Source organism: Schistocerca serialis, chromosome 9, assembly GCF_023864345.2.
Source record: "Schistocerca serialis cubense isolate TAMUIC-IGC-003099 chromosome 9, iqSchSeri2.2, whole genome shotgun sequence".
NCBI classification, from domain to species: Eukaryota; Metazoa; Arthropoda; class Insecta; order Orthoptera; family Acrididae; genus Schistocerca; species Schistocerca serialis.
This window is the reverse complement of record NC_064646.1, coordinates 481,509,723-481,530,602: the sequence shown is the minus strand read 5'-3', so window position 1 is coordinate 481,530,602 and position 20,880 is coordinate 481,509,723. Positions and strand designations below refer to the sequence as shown.

Here is a 20,880-nt window from a genome sequence, read left to right as displayed (position 1 = left end):
CCCCTTATCCTCAGGAACGGGTAGAGGTATGAAGTTGAAATTTGTGCCAGATACTAAGGTCTACTTTTCCTAGCCGTTGAAACAATTCAAACGTCTAATTCAGAAATTAAAAGCAATGGTGGTAACATTAACAGTACAACGAGAATTCCACTGTTAAATGCAGAGGGGAGAGCGGATAGGTGCAAAGAGTACGTTGAAGGCCTCTATGAAGGGGAAGATTTGTCTGATGTGATAGAAGAAGAAACAGAAGTCGATTTAGAAGAGATTGGGGATCGAGTATTAGAATCAGAATTTAAAAGAGCTTTGAAGGACTTAAGATCAGATAAGGCAGAAGGGGTAGACAACGTTCCATCTGTTGTGGCGTATCCACAAGCGCCGGCAAAAAGACGAAGATCGCAAGAACAAATAAAGCGGTGAGACGACGCCAGCCAATAGCCCACAGACAGGGACCGCACCACGACAGGAGCGGCCTCTAGCCGAAGAGAATATAAGTGCCGCTCCTGCCAGCCAGACGAGGACAATATTCGCACAGGACTAGGGAAGCACTACCATAGCACTGACGTGTGATCCATACCAATTGCTTGTATACAGCAAAGGATTTCGACTGTTTACATGTCGCCTATCGCTTGCAACACCGTTGTAAATTCAAAGTATTGCCCGTCTTCTCTTTTGTAATAAAAACAGTAATGTGATTTTGTATGATTTATTGTACAGCATACCGAGAACGCAGCATCCTTTAGGGACCCTATAACAAGACGAGTGGGCAGGACCCCAGGCCATCAGAATTTCTAAAATCATTGGAGGAAGTGGCAACAAAATAATTGTTCACGTTGCTGTGTAGAATGTATGAGTCTGGCGACATACCATCTGACTTTCGGAAAAGTATCATCAATAGAATTCCGAAGACTGCAAGGACTGGTAAGAGCGAGAAATATCGCACAATCAGCTTAACAGCTCATGCGTCCATGTTGCTGACAAGAATAATATACAGAAGAATGTAAAAGGAAATTGAGGGTGTGATTAACCAGGAGGAAAACTTGCCGATCAGAAGCCGAACGCTGATTGGTGGACAGCTACCAATCGGAGGAGGAGGAGGAGATTAGTGTTTAACGTCCCGTCGACAACGAGGTCATTAGAGACGGAGCGCAAGCTCGGGTGAGGGAAGGAAATCGGCCGTGCCCTTTCAAAGGAACCATCCCGGCATTTGCCTGAAGCGATTTAGGGAAATCACGGAAAACCTAAATCAGGATGACCGGAGACGGGATTGAACCGTCGTCCTCCCGAATGCGAGTCCAGTGTGCTAACCACTGCGCCACCTCGGTCGGTGCTACCAACCGTTGACGACATGGACATTCACGAATATCTTCTTTCCTTCCATCTTCCCTTATGTCATGACTAGCCAATCATATTAGAGGGCCAATTAAAAGTTTTACAACAGTGACGTCAGACATCGATAGTCTGTAATAAATAGAAGCACGTATCCCCAGCCGGCCGGAGTGGCTGTGCGGTTTCAGGCGCTACAGTCAGGAACCGAGCGACCGCTACGGTCGCAGGTTCGAATCCTGCCTCGGGCATGGATGTGTGTGATGTCCTTAGGTTAGGTAGGTTTAATTAGTTCTAAGTTCTAGGCAACTGATGACCTCAGAAGTTAAGTCGCATAGTGCTCAGAGCCATTTGAACCATTTTGAACGTATCCCCATGCAAAACCAGTCGTGCCCTGAGGAAGGCCGTTGCAATTCGGCCGAAACGACGTTTTTAGCTTATTATTGTTGTTAGTTTTTAGCAATGACGCGGCATAATACCCAGAAGAATTTTAATCACTATGACACCGGCCGCGGAAGCCTACGTTCTTATATCAATTGAGGATGTGTTAGGTGACGATCAGTTTGGCTTTAGGAAAGGTAAAGTGACCAGAGAGGGAATTTTGACGTTTCGGTTGATAATGAAAGAAAAATCAAGACACGTTCATTCGATTTGTCGACACTGAAAAAGCGTTAGAAAGTGTAAAGTCGTGCAAGATGTTCGCAGTTCTGAGAGAAATACGGCACCATAAACACGTGAGTCTTCCTTGTGCTGCATCCTTCGAAATGCAATGATGGGTGGCGGGGTGGCGGCTGAGACGTTTTTTGTCGGCTGAATATGCAAAGTTTTGATAGAGTCGGATTAATAAAAGACGCTTTCCAACTCATCATCCTTCTCTCACCACTCAGCAACCGTTTAACATTCATTGTATTCCCTTTTGCTTATTAAAGTAACACTTTAGAAGGAATTAAAAAACGAATATATATAGACCATTACACATAAAAGTATTGTAAATTTCTACGAGCTTTTCGACTCGAAATTTGCCGTATAAGCACCTCATGAAAAATGCTCCTTTCCCTTGATGTGTTCTGCACGAAAAGGTCGGAAACGAGTATCAAAACTAAGCGCGTTTTTCGGTCTTGGTGTCGCTGTCATCCGCTCATTTCTTTGTATACGTGGTTCGGTACTGTCAGAGTTCGTATGGAGGGAAGGCATTCTCGGGGTCGCTGGCTAATTAGTGTGGGCGCTCAAAGGAAGCGTTAGGTGTGCTGCAGGGGGAGCGAGCGCCCCCAGCGGCTGGTAACGGCCTGATGTGAATAACGCCGCGGCTCGCCGCACCGAGGTCCGACACACCGGAGCGGTGCAACTCGCTGCAAAACCTGGACATAGCAGTGGCAATGATATAAAATCCTACAAAACTGTGTCCTTCTCGAATGGGAGTCCGATGTCGGAGTTACAAAATTCAAAATGGAGGATTCAAAAACTGTAAATTTAACGGATTCCAGTAAAACTCCGAGTGTAAAGTATTGTGAGGTGGTTCGAAAAGCAGATTTGAGGATGCTAGAAGCTGATGGAAAACGACATGAATTATTATTTCAGGAGAATATCTGCATATAAAATCTTTCCGGTATCTCCGGGTATCTTAATTCTGACCTTCCTGCGCATGTTCAAATAACCGACCAGACGGTTTATGAATTAAGTGGCTGAGGCAAGTGGGTGCTCCCGCCATTCCTGTTAGTATCGTCTACGTCCAAAAAGAAATCTTTCCGTCAGCCTGCGACTGTCAACGCCCCCTGTTGTCACAGTGGCAGTTTCGTCTAAGTGGCTTCGTAAAGAGGTGGAGGCTGCCGAAGAGACGTCTATCGCTAACATTGTTTATGCTGTTTTACGTGACTGTTGGCTACATAGCTCGCTAATGTTCAATATTAAAAGCTTTAATAGCCTTGATTGCAATAAAATATAAGTAAAATAACGTTCTTACGGCTATTTGGTATGATTTCGTATTAGGCTCATTCAAAAAGAGAGGAGCCGGGAACCCTAAAATGAAAACCGCTGAAGGCACCGTGATGACATTAGCTACGGAAGAATGTGTGGTCCCTATAAGAACGCCAAGTTCCCAGGCTTGCCGCTAGAGGGACATGGGCGCACACCAACGTGATTATATAGCGAACACGAGTTCACGGATAGAGCCGTAGAATAAATTGCACACATAACGAATGCCATCTTAAAACACCAACACTTCCCTGACCTTTGGAAGGCGCCCAAGGTCCTGATATTCAGGAACCCATTTCCTCCCACAAAATTAACGACCCCTCAGTCTGCTGTGCTCGCTCAGCAAGACTGTTGAGAAGGTAATACCAAAACACATCACACGCACTCCATCGCCAATGACACCCTAAGACCGGAGCAATTCGGCTTTAGGAATCACCACTCAACAAGACAACAACTCATCCGCGTAGTCGAACATATACCACACAGCTACAACAAAGCCACAGGGGACGTGTTCCTGGACATCGAAAAAGCTTCCGACCGTCTCTGGCACAACGGCCTTACACGCAAACTAAGAGATGCTGGTTTCCCCGACGGATTCGTACGCCTCATACACTCGTATCTCACGAACAGATGTTCTAACACTGACGTGCAGGGCAAACAATCGACACGACACGGTATCCAAGCTGGAGTACCCTAGGGAAGCATCCTGTGGCCCATATTGTTCAACCTGTACGTTAACGACTTCCCAGCAACACAAAACAAGACGTTAGCCATATACGCGGATGACACAGCCAACCTTGCGCAAGATTGAAAAACGTCGAACATAAATTCACGAATACAGGCGGCACTCAGAAAAGCCGAGCCTTGGTTGCAACGGTGGTGTATTAAAGTCAACGTCGACAAGTGTGACGCAGTTCTGTTCACTCGCAGACCGAAACTACTGCGCAGACATCAACACCGTCAACAGGTAACGCTACATGCACCCCCTATACGTTTACAAGAGAAAGTCAGATATTTTGGTATGTGGCTGGATCGGAAACTTATATGGGGGACCACACTGAACATGTTGCCAACAGAGCGCACGCGGGGCTCAAACAACTCCATCCAGTGCTCAACAAGAAAAGTACACTGAACAGGCGGGTGTCGAGGTACATATACATGACACTGGTTAGACCTCTGATACGCAGCTCCCGTCTGGGGATATGCAGCTCCTACACGGCTGCGCCGCCTGCAGATCATACAGAACAAGGTGCTACGCATCATTAGCAGCGCTCCACGCTGCACACGCACCGTGGATCTTCACAATGAATACTGCCTTGAAACCATCAAGGATATATGAAAAAAACACGCCACACGACTATACAGGAACTAGAGACACTCGAACAATCCTTTCATCCTTACTCTGCGAAACTATGATCACAACCATAGGTGGAAACACAAGAGGCCGAACACTACTAGCTAGGGCATAACGCCTATGGCAAGCTAACATACATCCACAAGCGACAACATCGGCAAGCCCCTGCACAGCAGCAACATTGACTGGATTTGATAGCTGCCATTGAAGCCAACCAACAGGCTACAGCAGGGAAACCGACAAACTCGCATACTAACGCACAAACTAACCCCCAACACTACCTTACACTGTGAATCCGATATCTGACCTATCGGACACAAAACGATGATGAACCCAACTGTTATAGGTGTGCTGACGCTGACCGAGAAGCCAACGCCGGCACCCAGCGGTAGTTGCCGAGTACCACCACCGCACAACGTCAAAGGCTTCGACCTGCATGATACCCTCCCAAAGCCTACCCTTGCACGACCTGTCGCAGGCAGCAAGACAACCGCTACTGCTCTTGCAACCCCACCCAACTATCGCAGAGGTCTTTTTTCCCTCGGCTCTTGCCTTGGAACTTTTTTCCCTCTGTCCTTCAAACCGCTACCCATCGTTCAACTTTCGACCCAACCTATCTCCAGATGAGCGCGTATTAATGGTTAACCTTAACCAGAAGTACGCAAACTTCGCAATACCCACATCCTGTGAAGACCTCGCTTTAGTGAAAACTAACCCTTTTGCAGACATAGCAGTAGACATTTTGCGCTGCCCATCAAGCCGGTGTAAGCGTTGTGGGGCACCACCTCCTTTTTTTTAAAAAAAAAAAAAAAAGAAAAAGAAAAAGGATGTCGACTGTCCACTGTTCTCAGCCATGCTGACAACAGAGAAATTGAGACTTCGAAAGGGGTGTAGCGCGTTTTCTGACAGCAAAAGGAGCTCAGGGGACGAAAATTCATCGAAGAATGGTACAGGTGTACGGTGTGCACTGCATGTGTGTTGAAAGGGTCAAGGCGTGGCGCGAGTGACTCAGGGAATGACAGATACCGTCGACCAATGACGCAGGATCTGGAACGCCACACCGCATTACCTGTATCTGGTCCTGCAGGTGGATGACCTCATTACTAAAGACCTGCGAGCTGCAGTGGCACCCGCTGCCACACAGGTCCAGCTGGGCGTCGGAATGGCAATGGACATTCAGTGCTCTCCTTACACTTGTGCCGTTCTTCTATGAACTTCTGTTGCCTGAACTCCTTCCGCTCAAGGAAATGCGCAAAACCCCTTTCCTATTCTCCTGAACCTATCATTCGTTTGGTTTGAGCACTGCTGAGTGCACTTGTTAGCACTGTAGTAACGTGAGTGTGCGCCCGTGCTCCTGCAGCGGTGAGTCTGGGACCTCAGCGCTGTGAAGTATTCCGTTGATGGTGGCACTACGATCGCTTCAGCGGATTTCACTTTACAGTCTCCGGCTCGTTTCTTCGTGCTGAAATAACTCAGTTGGTAAAGCACTTGCCTGCGAAAGGCAAAGATCACGGGTTGCAGTCCTAGTGTGGTAGACAGTTTTAATCTGTCAGGAAGTTTCACTAACGACACTAACGTATTCAGAAGGATACATGATCTGCAATATCCTTTAATGAACCTAACTTTGGCAGAGAAAGGCGTGAAATATGCAGCTATAAAACTCTTTAACAGTCCACCCATGAAAGTGAAATGTTTGACGGATAGCAGAAATCTTTCCCAATGTAGATTAAAGAGCTTTTTCCTTGACAACTCCTACTGTGTCGTAGAGGAATTCTTGAGTTGAGATAATTACTCATAAAAAACTGTAAATGGGCTGCATCTAGCAGCATAATTTTTATTTTTATTTGATTCCATATAAGTGTTCGGTTATAGGCGCTTCAGTCTGAAACCGCGTGACCACTACGGTCGCAGGTTCGAATCCTGCCTCGGGCATGGATGTGTGTGATTCCTTAGGTTACTTAGGTTTAAGTAGTTCTAAGTTCTAGGGGACTGATGACGTCATATGCTAAGTCCCATAGTGCTCAGAGCCATTTGAACCATTTTTTTTTTCATCCCTGGTGTAAACAAACGTATGCTCTGCCATTGGTCATCGTCTGCATTGCCGAGACATATGGGGTTGTACGATCATTGTAAGTAGAATTATTTAGATATTTACTATTTTAACGACTATTAAGACAACTGACACTGATGTGTAACTTGTTATTAATCCGTGATCTTAACCTACCTAGTGCCCCGAATAACGTTATCACACATAGCTCACCTAGACACCCATGTTTTAGCAGTATGGTGTCTAAGCAACGGCTGTCCACTTCCGTTAACTATGTATGAATTACAGCTCGTACTCAATTCTGTACACCCGGGGATGCTCGTCTCACGCTAGAGACGTCAACTTACAAGCTACCGCTCCTTTCAGAAGTATACCTGAGGAGTCATTCAAAGTGATGCACACAGTTTATGACCCGAAATACCACCGTACGATGAATGTGATCCAACTATAACGCGGTATGACTTTTTCACTTATGATAGACTCACTCAAAATGCGAGGAAAGGTGGAAGATTATTCGAAAGTAACACAAATGGGTATTGAATGAGTACATGAACTCGTAATCAAATACTACACAACTTCAAAGTGTACCGAATTGTTCCTTATAAATCTGACTTGTAAAAGGACAAAAGTTTTTGTCGTCTACTACCTACGTTGTCTAATAATCTAAAAACATGGAGCTTGTCTGGTGACTGCAGTGATTTGCAATTACGTAATCTCAGACGCAGGAAATATCGGAGACACTTACCTGGGTTATTGAAAATATTTTGGAAAACGAGAAATCCTATTAGCGAGCGTATGTGCTCTCTAACCCATGACAAGTACAAATGTAAGAAATGCGCCACCTCAAGAAAATACGCAAGAATTCCAACATGTAGGCAAATACACATGGCAGAAACTTGTAACTCCAGGGATTATCCTTTTTTTATAGCTATTTCCACGTTATTTCTCTTTGTACTGAAACGATTCAATGGCTTTTTTAATGTATTTTATGTTGTGATACTATCATTCACTGTAAGTCATGAAGTACTTGATGTTCCCATTACTGGCTGGTACAATTCATAACGCAGGTAACATTTGATTGCCACCATGTCACGTAATGTATATTGGTTGTTACTTAAAATAAAAAACTCTATGGGTTATCTTCTGTAGAAATAGTCAGGTCTGGCTTCTGTGTGCCTATAAATAGCTGTCAGACACTGATGACCTACGATATAACGCAGTCTTTATACCTGGCGCTCCAGCAATCGATGGGGTATTTTATTTCAATTATTTGTGGAATTTTGTACGTACTTCATAAATATTTTTTTAAATATGATGTTTAAAATAATGTAGCTTTTCCGGTGATATTCCGTGTACTGTATACAATATTTTAAGTCCATTTCTTCCCTTAATGTATTCTTTAGACGTGGACTGTTTTTATACGTGACGTCAACCAAATCTGGCACGCCAGCAATATGTGTAACATGCCTATGGTACGTGCTATCCAGAGTCTTACAGTCTTTGGATGAATGTGTATCAGTGACAACAAATTACCAGCTGCTATCAGTTACCATGTTGTTGTACATAGAGCAATGTTCAGAATACGATCTTAAAAGATGTCACTGTAGTGTTTGGACCATTTCGTAAAATGACGGAATATGGCTACTTTTTAATTGTAATTAAGAGTAATTTGAAAATGACATGAAATAGAGATGTTACAGATGTGAGTAAGAAGTTTGTACAGTAGTGTTGTATCTTAACGTGGGGTGTGGAAAGTGTTATTTATACGTGGCGATGTACGCAGACAGTGTAGCGCCTTCCCAAGCTGGTTTTACAGGCGCTTGACAATGACGCCTGGTCGAAGTTAGCTAATCGCACGATTAAACAAACATCGCATTACAGTCTACTACGGACCGTATTTACGTTTATTAAGCATCTGGAGGCTGTGGATCCCCAGAAATACAAAACCTTAGGAAGTGGTACACAGTCACAGACATTACGTAAGTGTTCAAAAATCATGTGTGTCTCCACGACATGTGCCATTTTCTTGTCAGTCATCTCCTTAAAACTGCAGATGTTTCCATTGCGGTCCTTGGGTCGTATGTCTGTGAACCTGTCACAGTGTAAAGTGACATGTCCAGGAAGCCCCAGCTCTCCGCAAGTGCACATAGGTGTTCGGCTGAGACCAAACCGATGGAGACGTTCTGGGTATGGACCATGGCCCGTGAGGAAATGGACCTTGCCATGTGCGGGATCTTGGTGTTTGGGAAAAACATGTAGACGCGACGCCCCTTTTCTGTAGAATCCCATGCTCTCCGGCAGATATCGTTTCGGTAGCGGTTTACTTGGTGCCTTTTTGTGACGTCCTCTCCTATAATATCAAATATCCTGTCGCATCTGCCTTTCTCCAAGCAGTACGCTGCTGCTCTTTGACGGACGGTGATGTCAATAGAGCACACACTCCCATCACGAAGTACAGTGCGGCCGCCGATGATGTGGAGAAGACAAATTCTTTGTCCAAGTCTCACAATGATTTTATGTTTTGCAAGCTTCAGTCGATGTGCCCAGGCGCTCGCTGCATAGCATACTATGGATTCGAATGGTGTGAAATATGATGTGTATGTATTGTCTTTATAGACAGTGTACATAGTTGTATTTAGTCTTGCATTATTTTCATTATCTTTCTCTGTTGTAAGTCTGCTGTGTTCACTAAACTTATGTTTGTCGTCAGTGGGTAGACCTGTGTGCCACTGCACTTCTGACAGTAGGAGCAAAGCAAGCAGTGGAAAATCGTAGGTTTCGTCACTGCTAGGAAGACTAAGACCCAGCCGAGGCGATGAGTGCTTTTTGGGACTGCCACAATGTGGAGCTAACGGATTATGCTCGTAAGGGCCAAGCGTCACACGAACATAATCCTGACGAGGCTATACGAGACTGTGAAGACGAAGAGCCCAGAGAAGCTGACCGCGAGGATGGTATTTCTTCTACATATACAACCACATATATACTCCGCTAGCCACCAAGCGGTGTGTGGTGGAGGGCACAATTCGCGCCAAAGTCATATTACCCCCTCCCCTCTGTTCCACTCTCGGATCGCACGAGGGAAAAACGACTGTCTGAACGCCTCAGTACGTGCTCCTATTTCCCTTATCTTTGAATGGTGATCATTGCGCGATTTCAAAGTTGGTGGTAATAATATGTGCTCTACATCCTCGGTGAAGATCTGATTTAGGAATTTAGTGAGCAGCGCGCCGTCTATCTACAAGTGAGTCCCACTTCAAACTTTCTATGAGATTTGTAACTCTCTCGCGATGGCTAAATGTACCAGTCACGAATCTTGCCTCTCTTCTTTGGACCTTTTCAATCTCTTGAATCAGACCCAACTGGTAAGGCTCCCATACAGACGAACAGTACTCCAAGACTGGACGAACTAATGTATTGTAAGCTATTTCCTTTGTTGAAGGACGTCATCGCTTCTGGATTCTACCAATAAACCGCAATCTAGAGTTCGGCTTACCCGTTACTTGTGTAATCTGATCATTCCATTTGAGATCATTTCGAATAGTCACACCCAGATACTTGACGGACGTTACCGCTTCCAAAGACTGGGCATTTATTTTGTACTCGTACATTAATGAGGATTTTCGCCTTGTTATACGCAGCAGGTTACACTTACTAATATTGAGAGGTAATTGCCAGTCATTACACCACGCATTTATTTTCTGCAGATCCTCACTGATTTGTTCACAACTTTCCTGTGATACTGGTTTCCTGTAGACTACAGCATCATCGGTCGCTGTCAATACCATCAACCAGATCGTTTATGTAAATCGTAAAAAGCAGGGGACCTACTACGCTGCCCTGGGACACACCTGAAGTTACGCTTGTTTCTGTTGAAGTCACCCCGTTCAGGACCACATACTGCTTCCTGTCTGTTAGAAAACTTTCTGTCCAACCGCATATGTCATCGGATAGACCGTAAGAGCGCAGCTTTTGCAGCAAGCGACAGTGCGGTACTGAGTCGAACGCCTTTCGGAAGTCGAGAAATACGGCATCAACCTGGGAGCCGGTATCTAGAGCCTGTTGTATATCATGCACAAAGAGGGCCAGCTGTGTCTCGCATGACCGCTGTTTCCTAAAACCGTGCTGGTTTCTGCAGATGAGCTTTTCAGATTCTAGAAAGGTCATTATGTCTGAACACAAAATATGTTCCATGATTCTACAACAAATCGATGTCCGTGAAATTGGCCGGTAACTATGTGCATCCGCTTTTCTACCCTTTTTATAGATTGCTATGACCTGGGCCTTCTTCCAGTCCCGTAGAACTTTCCGCTGTTCCAATGATCTCTGCTAGATAAGAATGGTGCTATATTTGTAGCACAGTCAACATTAAATCTTACAGGGATACCGTCTGGGCCAGATGCCTTCCTGGCGTCTAAGTATCTTAACTGTTTTACAATCCCCGATATACTAAACACTAAGGCAGCCATCCTTTCGTTTGTTCGATAATTGAAAGGGGGAATGGTGCTGCAGTCCTCTACCGTAAACGAGTTTTAGGTTTAGAATTTCGGCCTTCTGTTTATCATCATCAGTTACATTACCCGTACTGTCAGCAAGAGAAGGTATTGAATTATTTGTGGATTTCTAAAATTTTTCGTAAGATCAAAATTTTTTCGGGTTATTTGAAAGAATCTAGTCAAACCTGCTTGCTTAGGGACGGCAGATGAAAGTTGATGTCGCCAAGCCCTGAATGAAAATTGCGCAACGGATAGCTGGGGAGGGGAGCTTGAGAGCGCTACCTAGAGAGCGTGCCCTTTCTGTACGATACTAGGCAAGGGGCTGCAGGGCTCACACGCTGATGTGTGGGTCCCTGCATTCTATATCTTTTATTTTAAATGAATTCCTTTAACTTGACTAGTATATGATTTTTAAGGTATGTTAAAGATTGATGACAATTGATTACATATTTATTATAAACATTATCACTCGACTTTACAACGATTGCAGCAATTGTTCCAGTTTACAGATATTACAGTTTTACAACATATAGCTCGGATATATTACATACTAATCTGCACGCACTTTCTACGGGAAAGACGGAATTGCGTTGGCCAAATATATACCACCAAAGTCTCCCAATACTTTACATAGGACATCCACTATGTGAGGAGGATAACGGGCAAATTGGGGACCAGATGCATTAACACAGGGGGGCTGATTTCCGAAATTAAATGAGAACATTCATTTCCTTACACAATCCGAAGCTGGAAATAAAAGAATTAGTACAAATATTCAAATACCTCTCTTCCGTGCTTGAACATTGAGACAGACGCACTGAGGGCACGTCTGCTCACTTACCCGTCTTCTGTAACACTCCTTGAATATGGCGGGCACCCGGAGGACTTCCTGGGCCCCGGTGGAGGGGATGGTCGATCCACTTGGCCGTGACCAACCTCTCCACCCCAAATCCTGTGACGCTGGAACGTCTTTGACTTTTACCTGCCTGTCATGTCTCTCTGATCCCCTACCCAGGACTAAGGTTGGCACTACGATTCTACAGAACTACTTCCGAACTAAGATTTGGCCACGCTTTACGAAAAGGTGTGAGGAGGATTAGGAAAGTTCATGTGCAGATTCACATTCACGTACAATAAATGCATAATACACGTCACATATAAATACGTATTATGAAGCCTGACACATTTCTTTCCACCCGTCCACATGGGTTCTTTTGCACCCGCGGCCGGCCGCATCGTGCAATAAAATTGGCGGCAGAGCCGCTTCTGTTTGTATTTCTCGGTGCGAGCGAGCAGCGAAACCTGCTACTTATAGAGCGGAAACTACTGTACCGTCTCATGTTTTTACAATCTGCAGATAAAATATTGCTTTCAAATTCGTTAAAAGGAACTCTCATTGTCCTTCTGACATCTGCTTTCTTTGCATAATTTCTGTTTGTCAGCGGGGCAGTCACTACGTTTAAAATAATTGTACAAAGTTCCCTGCTTTCTGAACAACTTCCTAATATGTTTGTTGTACCAAGGTGGATGGTTTCCCTCCCCTGTACTTTTGCTAGGCACATACTTCTCTTCGCGACAACGACTCATCTCATTCTACACAGCCACTCGCGCAGCCTCTTTGGTTATCAAAGTTTGACTCACAGTCCACATTCCGCCAATATGGCACCTGTTGGCTTATATCCATTTCCTGGCTTATATCTCTTTGAGTGAGAAATGGCAGTTCTACAGTTGCGGTCTTCACCAAGTCATCCATCCACAGGGAAAGAACGTTTCTGTATGAAGGGTGGGAATGCAGAGAAAAACTGACACAATCGCCAAACTGGACGGTGCCAGCAACATTTCCTGAGCTGGCGACCAGCTTCTGACTCTTCGTGACAGAACGCCGTCGCTTCATGCCCGGTGCGGAAACTGCTGGCCGGAGCCGCCACCCCGCGCCAGACACGCCCACCGCAGCCGCGGCGTCTGTTTCACCGCCGCCGCCGCCGCCGCCGCCTCTGCCGGATCGATGCCGCCTAGCGCCGGCCAGCGTCGCACCGCGCCAGCAGTCCTGCGGAGCTGTAGGCCGCCAGGCGTCGGGACGCCTCGCCTCGCCTCGCCTCGTTGCCATACGCAGCGCGTTGCTGTGGAGACACGACAGCTGCTGTCGTCAAGGTAGCCAACCAATGCGCGCTGTCGTTATGCCTTTATAAACCACCACTGCGGGACTGACCTTGCTGACCTTGGCTGGAATGACAAAGACGTTGACAATGTCGCGGGCTGCTTTCCTGCCTGAGCCTACTTATTAGCCGGCCAACATTATCTTTCTCGATCCCAGGCGTGGATTTTTACTTCTTTACTACAAACTCTATCCGCAACGCATTTCCTTGACAGTACTCACATATGCCACTGAATGTAGTTGCAAAGTTGTATCATTGTGCGGCACATACACTCGTGCTCATAAATTAAGCATAAATGCAGAATGTGGTGCCACACAACGTGACACTACACAAAACTGGCGCTAATGGCATAGGCACATAGGGAACACACACCACAAAGGATGGGGCCCCTCCACGCCCGCACCAACGTGGTGACCAACACAAAAGTTCTACTGTCACCTCCGTATGCATGTTAGTTTTGAATCAAGGCGTCACAGGATGCAGGCTGTGATGTTATCCATGCGTCTGAGTAAGACTACTCATTAACATGGTCCATCAGGAGATAGAAGTGGTCGAAAGCGATCGAAGGGTAGCGGTTGTAAGAGCAGAGGAAAAAAAGTGCCAAGGCCAGCGCCAAGGGAAAAAAAACCTCTGCGACAGTAGGACGGGTAGTAAGGGCAGTAGCGGCTTGCTATCTGCGACAGTGCATGCAAGGTGTGGTTGTGTTAGTTCGAGGTATCGTGCATCGTTACCTTTGTCGTTGTTGGAGCTTGTTGCGGCGCTTGCTGCAGTTGCTGCGTCCCTGCAACAGTTCAAGGTCGTTGTGGATTAGTGGGCGATCGGTCATAGATCGGCTCACGGACTGTGTAGGGGGGTGTGTGTGGCTGGTTTGCGTGCTGTGTACAGTACGGTTTCCCTGCGGTTGCCTGTTTTTCGGCTAGTCGCACATCTGGGTTTCCAGTAATAACTGTGTTGCAGGGGCTCGCCAGTACTGTCGTGTTAGCGTTCTATAGACCATAGATGTTCAGTTCCTAGCCAGTAATGTCTTTGGTCTGTTATGCTTCCATCTATGGTTGTGGTCGTAGTTACCCAGAGAAAGGATAAACGGGTTGCGCGAGTGTCTCGTGTTATTGTACAGTCGTGTGGAGAGTTTTTGGAATACCTGCAAGATAGTATCTAGCCGGTATTCCCGGTGAAGATCCGCGATGCGTGTGTAGCGCGGAGCGTTGCTTATGATTTTGAGTACTTTGTTCTGTATGAGCTGCAGACGGCGCAGGCGAGTTGGCGCAGCGTATCCCCAGACAGGGACTGCGTACGTCATCAGGGGTCTAATAAGTGTCATGTACATGGACCTAGACACCCTCCTGTTTAGTGTGCTACGCCTGTTAAGCATAGGGTAGAGTTGTTTGAGCCTCGCGTTAGCTTTGTTGGTCACGTGTTGAATGTGGTCCCCCCAGAGTAGTTTCCTGTCCAGCCAGACACCGAGGTATTTGACCTTCTCGCGGAAACGTATTGGGCGTGTGTGTAGTGTTATTGGGTTGCAGTGCTGATGTTTGCGCAGTTGCTTCGGTCTTCTAGTGAACAGAACGGCCTCGCACTTGTCGACGTTTACTCTAACACGCCATTTCACCAGCCAAGGCTCCGCCGTTCTGAGTGCTGTCTGTAGTCGTGAGTTAATGTTAGACGGCTTCCAATCTTGCGCAAGGATGGCAGTGTCATCCGCGTAGATTGCTACCGTCGTGTTATGTGTAGCTGGGAGGTCGTTGATGTAGAGGTTAAACAGTAAGGGCCCTAGGATACTTCCTTGGGGTACTCCTGCCTGTATACCATGTCGTGTCGATTGTTTGCCCTGCACGTCAGTGTTGAAACTCCTGTCCGTGAGATATGAGTGTATGAGACGTACGAGCCCGTCGGGGAACCCTGCGTCACTGAGTTTGCGTATTAGGCCGTTGTGCCATAGACGATCGAAAGCCTTTTCGATGTCCAGGAACACCGCCCCAGTTGCCTTGCTTGTGTTGTATCCGTGTGTTATGTATTCAACGACGCGGAGGAGTTGTTGTGTTGTTGAGTGGTGATTTCTGAAACCGAATTGCTCCGGTCTCAGGGTGTCGTTTGTGATGCAGTGCCTGGTGAGTCGTTTTAATATTACCTTCTCAACGATCTTGCTGAGCGCGCTCAGCAGACTGATGGGTCGGTAATTTTGTGGGAGGGAGTGGTCTTTCCCCGGCTTCCTGAACATCAGGACCTTGGCCGTCTTCCAAAAGGCGGGGAGGTGTTGGTGTTTGAGTATGGCATTCGTAATGTGTGCTAGGTAGTCTACAGCTTTGTCCGTGAACTCCTGGAGGACACGGTTTTGAATGCCATCGTGACCAGGGGCCTTCCTAGCTGTGGTGTGCATGATGGCCCATTTGATTTCTGCTGTACTAGCTTGTCGGATGTTGTTGCGCGCTGGTTGGGCCAAGATGCGTGTGACCTCCTGGTCCGTATCAAGTATGAATACTGGGTCTGAGGGATCCAGGTTCGGTGTGAATGACGCTGCGAGTGTGAGGGCCATCAGTTCCGCTTTTTCTTCCGCCGAATATGCTGGTCCGTCTGGCCCTTGTAACGTGGGGGTGTACAGTTTCTCCCTGGTGAAGTGTCGGGCTAGCTGCCACACGCCAGGCCGCGTGGTGTCTAGCCCTTCGAGTTTCTGGTCCCACTGTTGTGTCTTGAATGTTTGTATTTTTTCCCGGATTATACCCTGGAGCCTGTTAATGTGCCGTTTGAAGTGCCGGCGCCTGGTACGCTGCCAGTGTCTCCTGAGGCGGTTCCTCATTGAGATTAGGCCCAGGATTTCCTGGGGCAGGGCAGCACTGTGTTGTTGTGGCGTGCGGATTGGTATGGTGTTGGCTATTGCGTCCTGGACGGCGCCGGTGAGGGTTTCGGCTGCCTCGTCAATTTGGGCTGTCTCGTTAATCGCGTGGGTTGGTGGGATGCGACTGTCAAGCGCTTCCTTGAACTGGGTCCAATTCGCGCGCCTGTAGTCTAACATCCTGCGTTGCTCCATGTTCTGCAGTGTTTCTTCAATGTATAGTATAACGGGTTGGTGATTTGAGGGCAGATCGTTTTCAACGACAACGTTGAGTGTCGTTGTTATGCCCTTGATGAGGGCCATGTCTAGCACGTCTGGCCTGTGTCCCCTCCGGTAGGGAATGTGCGTCGGTTCGGTCGGCGCTAGTGTGATGTAGTTTCGTCCTAGTGCATGTTCGTATAGTTTCTTGCCGTTGGAGTTTCGTATTCGTGAGTTCCAATCCGGGTGTTTTGCGTTAAGATCTCCAGCGGCTATTACGCGCGGTGATGTGTTGAGTATTGTGCTGATGTCGCGTGTTTTGATGTTTTTAGGGCTGTTGTATACTGACACCAGTGTAGTGTAGGCTCCGTTGAACATGACCCTGACGGCGGTTGCCTCTAGTTTTTCGAGTTCAGGGAGCACTAAGTTTGTGTGTTCTATGTCTTTGTGTATGATGATGGCTGTTCCGCCGTGACCGGAGCCGTCCGGTCGGTCGGTACGATAGACGCAGTAGCCGGTGAAGTTTAGTTGGTTGCGTGGTTTGAGCTTAGTTTCGCTCAGCAGTGCGATAAGGATACCCTTACGCTCCATGAACGCGGCGAATTCCGCCCTTTTGTTATTGATCCCGTCTGCATTCCAGAACAGGATCTGTGTCAGTGTCTGGTTGTTTGCGATGGGGGCGGGGTGTGGTGTGTTATCCATGTATGTGTGTAAACAGTGTGGTGAATGCTGTTTGTATGGCAGCCCAGTACTGCCCGGGTTGGGCAGTCGTGAGCTGTGTAAAGAGTGTGGCGACGGCCGCCCAGATCTTGTGAAGGATCTGGGTGGTCGTGTGACGGGGGAATAGTGTTTCCAATAGACCCCCAGATGTCGTGTTGGCGTTGTGTGTGTCGGCCTGTGGCTCAGTTGTGGTGTTAGCGGCCGCTGGTGCGGGTGTTGGCGTTGTGGATGGGCTGGCGCTTGTGTTGTTGTTGTCTGGAACATTTTGTGGTGCCTGTGTATTAGATGTGTTGGGGGGAGGAGTAGTGTGTGTGCTGGTGTTGCTGGCTTGCTGACTGTGTGTCTGTGTGTCATTGTTTTGTTGTCGCTGGGTATTCTGTTGTGGTGCGCGCGTGTTCCCGCTCCTGTTTCCACGTGTTCGCCTACGCCTTCTCTGGGTTTTCGGTTCTGGGGCTCCCTGTGTTAGTGTGTTTTCATGTGTGACATGTGTAGGTTCGCAGGCAGTGGCTACAGGGGGTGGGGTCGTGTTGTTTCTGGGGGCTGGTGTTGGTACCGGTGTGGGTGCAGTGTCGTGTGTTGGCTGAGACAATTGTGTTGCTGTCGCAGCGGTTGTGATAGGTGTGTGTGCTGGGCGCAGAGGTTCCGCGGCCTGCACTGCTCCTCCAGGGCGTGTAGCCATGGCGAACGACACTCCGTTCCTGACAGGGTTTGGTGCGGGCCTTGGTCGTGTTATGACGTTGGGTGGCTTCGACTGTTGGTTTTTGCGCCTCTGCGCCTCTCTGTATACGTTGCAGCCCCTGTAGTTGGCCGCATGGGCTTGGCCACAGTTGGCGCAACGGCGTATGTTTTCATGTATTAGTGTACATGCGTTGGAAGCGTGATTGCCAGCGCATCCGCGGCAACGGGGTGCCAGGCCGCAGCGGAGGCCCGAATGACCGAACCGCTGGCAGTTGTTACATTGTTGGGGGACTTGTGGCGGTTCGTAGATTTCTACCCTTACGTCCATCCGCAGAAGGCTTTTTATCTGGAGAAGGCCGCGGGAGGCGGCCGTATCGGCCATCTCAACCAGGTAGTGTGGTAGACGGTGGTGGGAGCGGAAGCCTGTCATCCTGGAAGCACTTTTGCAGTCGAATCCAAGGAAGTTAAGCGCCGCTTGTACTGTGTTGTTTGGGGTGTTGGGGTCCACCCCCTTTACCACGTACTGCTGTGTCCGTTCTTCGGCGGTCCTGTACGTATAGTGCTCGATTTCCTTTTCTTTGAGGAAGATAAGGAGATCTTTATATTCACTGTTAGTTGATACGTACAGTGAGGCCCTATCCCCAGAGTACTTCGTGTGTAGCGTGCAAGGTGAGTGCCTTTCCGCGAATGTTGTGTTGAGGACGCTGAGGTCCCCGTAGTTCTGGATTACGACTGGGGGAAAACCAGTCTTCTGTTGTGTGGGCGTAGCTGCGGTTGGTGCTTGTGTGGTGTTGCTGACCGCAGGTCGGGTCGTGTTTGTTGCTGTAGCATTGGTGTTCCTAACATGAAGCGCGGGTTTTGGTGTAGGTAGCAGCGCCTTTCGGCTACCTTGCGAGTGTGGTTGCTCGCTTGTTTGCGTGGTGTTTCTTTGTTTGCGTCGTGGGCCCTCCACCTGCCAGGGCCCAGTGTAGTGTTGTTCTGTGTCCGCATCTGCGGCTGCCGGTTCCGCCGTTGGAGTCGGTTGCCGCAGTGGGACAGTGGTGCAGATCTGTAAGCCCACGGTATTGGTGATAAGTTGAGAAAACTGTCCCGAAACACATCTGCTACAAATAGCCACTGTTTCCTGTGCATGTACCCTGACATCAGTATGCGTTATGATCACCATGCACACGTACACAGGCCAGACAACGGGTTGGCATACTCTGGATCAGGTGGTCGAGCAACTGCTCGGGTATAGCCCCCCATTCCTGCACCAGTGCCTGTCGGAGCTCCTAAAGTGTCCTAGAGATTGCCGGACACTGTGGCCCAGCGGTTCTAGGCGCTTCAGTCTGGAACCGCGCGACCGCTACGGTGTGTGTGATGTCCTTAGGTTAGTTAGGTTTAAGTAGTTCTGAGTTCTAGGGGACTGATGCCCTAAGACGTTAAGTCCCATAGTGCTCAGAGCCATTCGTCCTAGAGATTTCAACATGTGCAGCGATACGACGAACGAGAGCATCCCAGACGTGCTCGATGGGGTTTAGGCCTGGAGAAGAGGCGGACCACTCCATTCGCCTGATATCTTCCGTTTCAAGGTACTCCGCCAGGATGGCAGCTACATCTACATCTACATCTACATTCATACTCCGCAAGCCACCCAACGGTGTGTGGCGGAGGGCACTTTACGTGCCACTGTCATTACCTCCCTTTCCTGTTCCAGTCGCGTATGGTTCGCGGGAAGAACGACTGTCTGAAAGCCTCCGTGCGTCCTCTAATCTCTCTAATTTTACATTCGTGATCTCCTCGGGAGGTATAAGCAGGGGGAAGCAATATATTCGATACCTCATCCAGAAACGCACCCTCTCGAATCCTGGCGAGCAAGCTACACCGCGATGCAGAGCGCCTCTCTTGCAGAGTCTGCCACTTGAGTTTGTTAAACATCTCCGTAACGCTATCACGGTTACCAAATAACCCTGTGACGAAACGCGCCGCTCTTCTTTGGATCTTCTCTATCTCCTCCGTCAAACCGATCTGGTACGGGTCCCACACTGATGAGCAAGTATAGGTGGAACGAGTGTTTTGTAAGCCACCTCCTTTGTTGATGGACTACATTTTCTAAGCACTCTCCCAATGAATCTCAATCTGGTACCCGCCTTACCAACAATTAATTTTATATGATCATTCCACTTCAAATCGTTCCGCACGCATACTCCCAGATATTTTACAGAAGTAACTGCTACCAGTGTTTGTTCCGCTATCATATAATCATACAATAAAGGATCCTTCTTTCTATGTATTCGCAATACATTACATTTGTCTATGTTAAGGGTCAGTTGCCACTCCCTGCACCAAGTGCCTATCCGCTGCAGATCTTCCTGCATTTCGCTACAATTTTCTAATGCTGCAACTTCTCTGTATACTACAGCATCATCCGCGAAAAGCCGCATGGAACTTCCGACACTATCTACTAGATCATTTATATATATTGTGAAAAGCAATGGTCCCGTAACACTCCCCTGTGGCACGCCAGAGGTCACTTTAACGTCTGTAGACGTCTCTCCATTGATAACAACATGCTGTGTTCTGTTTGCTAAAAACTCTTCAATCCAGCCACACAGCTGGTCTGATATTCCGTAGGCTCTTACTTTGTTTATCAGGCGACAGTGCGGAACTGTATCGAACGCCTTCCGGAAGTCAAGAAAAATAGCATCTACCTGGGAGCCTGTATCTAATATTTTCTGGGTCTCATGAACAAATAAAGCGAGTTGGGTCTCACTCGATCGCTGTTTCCGGAATCCATGTTGATTCCTACATAGTAGATTCTGGGTTTCCAAAAACGACATGATACTCGAGCAAAAAACATGTTCTAAAATTCTACAACAGATCGACGTCAGAGATATAGGTCTATAGTTTTGCGCATCTGCTCGACGACCCTTCTTGAAGACTGGGACTATCTGTGCTCTATTCCAATCATTTGGAACCCTCCGTTCCTCTAGAGACTTGCGGTACACGGCTGTTAGAAGGGGGGCAAGTTCTTTCGCGTACTCTGTGTAGAATCGAATTGGTATCCCTTCAGGTCCAGTGGACTTTCCTCTATTGAGTGATTCCAGTTGCTTTTCTATTCCTTGGAC

General features: G+C 47.6%; 1 non-coding gene across 1 annotated transcript; it reads right to left on the bottom strand.

Moving 5' to 3' along the window:
* Window positions 1-1,249: 1,249 nt before the first annotated feature.
* Trnaa-cgc (transfer RNA alanine (anticodon CGC)) lies at window positions 1,250-1,323 on the bottom strand. Its single transcript has one exon. It is a non-coding gene; the product is annotated as a tRNA-Ala (tRNA).
* Between the last annotated feature and the right edge of the window lie 19,557 nt (window positions 1,324-20,880).